Raw genomic sequence first — 2,065 nt, forward strand, 5'->3', positions numbered from 1 at the left:
AGGATAGCTGGCGACGATCTCAAAAGAAGTCCTTAAAAGAGCTCACGATTAAAGAAGGAGGTGAACGACCTAAGATAAAAGCAGTAAAAGATTGGCAAAGACCTAGGGACTTGTACGAGCTACAGATTTTTCTTGAACTATGTACTTACTATCACTGTTCCGAATCTCGCCAGCATTGCTAATAGCCCCCATCAGCTCACTAGGAAAAATAGAGCCTTCGACTAGAATGAGGAGCAGGAGTAGGCTTTCCAAGCTCTGAAGGAACGACTATATACTGCACCGATGCTAACGAACCCGGTTACAGGCCCAACGCCACGGATGCAAGTAATTACTGGGCAGAAGGAGGTAGTCGCCTACTATAGCCGATCGATTGGAAAACCAGAGAGGAACTACTGCATAACTCGGAGAAACCTACTTGCGTTGGTGGAGTGTTTCAAACATTTCCGCAAATACCTCTATGGGCAACGTTTCCGAATTCGAACGGATTACGAAGCGCTGAGGTGGTTATTACAGTTTAAGAATCCAGAAGGACAGCTAGCTCGGTGGATTGAGAGACTGCAAAGTTATGACTTCGCTATTGAGCAGCGCAAGGGAAGTGTCCACGGAAATGCTGGTGCCATGTCTCGTCGACAATATAGCCTGTAACAGCTAAGAAAGTATCAGCAGGAAGATCCAGATCTGGAGCTTTCGGTGCATGGACTTGAGCCGGTCAGACGGCCAACTAAGGAGCAAATGGCAGCGGAGATCCCAAACGAAAAGGCACACGGGGCTAACTGTTCCAGCTTAAAATTGATATCTGGCTGTTTGCATATGGTATGCGAAAGTGAAGTGTTCCCGCAGTTTTATAGTACTCCCGAGGGTAAGAGTTCCGGACGTTCTCAAGGAATTCCACAATGGTACCAGTGAAGGGCACCTGAGAATCACAAAGACCCTGGATATGATTAAGCAGAGGTTCTATTGGGTTGATTGTCGGCAATCGGTCACAGAGTGGATTGCTAACTGCGCGGTGTGTATTGCAGCTAAAGCGTCAAAATCCAGAAGTCATGGCCAGATGAAGCAATATAAATAAGGTGTACCATTCGAGTGGATTACCATGGATGTAGCCTTGTCGTTATGGACTACTTTAGCAAATGCCCGGAGGTATATCCAATTCTAAATCAGGAAGCTAAAACAGCAGCGGAGGTAATCACCTACAATTGGGTTGCGACATGCGGTGTACCTATAGAGGTGCACTCTGACCAGGGAAGACATTTTGAATCGGCGGCATTCCAAGAGATGTGCCAGATACCGGGTGTCCGGAAAACTTGAGCAACGCCTCTTCATCCCCAATCAGATGGCATGGTGGAACGGTGAAACTGCATCCTGAAAGAGCATTTCCTGAAAGTCATGGTCGAGAACCAGAAGAATTTGGATTTCCACGCACCCTGATTCTTGATGGGATATCGGTTAGCAGTGCATGAAATAACGGGTAAAACTCTTGCAAAGGTAATCTTCGGCAATGAACTCCGTGTGCCTAGTGATCGGAAGTTTGATGCAAGGAAAATTGGAAAAGAGACGTCCAACGTACTGGAAGAGGAGCTGAGAGAGATACATGGTCTTGTGAGCCAGCGTACTCAAATTATGAGTAACAAGATAAAGGTCAGACATGATAAGGCGATGAACTCCGAGGGTTTCTAAGAGTGGGATTTAGTGTTGCTGTAAAATCCACAAGGGAACAAAGGTTTGTCCCAAAAAACTGCAGTGGAACTTGGAAGGTCCGGATATAGTTGTTAAACGGCTGAATGACGTAGTGTATCGAATCCAGACCGTTGGGAGCAAGGTATTTTTTTTAAACACAAAATACTATTTTTTTGTATTTCAATATCTCTTATCATGAAATGTGTGAATTCCTAAAATTTTGCCATAAAAAATATCATTTTCCACACTGGAGTGCTCAGTAAAATTTCGTTTTGTATAAATAAAGATACCCCGAATGCAAGTAAGTACATACATATGTATGTACATTTATTACTAATGTCAACAAGCGTATTTTTAGGCTGAATATATGTACATTAGTATGCATTTA

The sequence above is a fragment of the Rhagoletis pomonella genome, unplaced genomic scaffold (genome assembly GCF_013731165.1).
Source record: "Rhagoletis pomonella isolate Grant_MI unplaced genomic scaffold, Rhpom_1.0 Rhpom_scaffold_00004, whole genome shotgun sequence".
NCBI lineage: Eukaryota > Metazoa > Arthropoda > Insecta > Diptera > Tephritidae > Rhagoletis > Rhagoletis pomonella.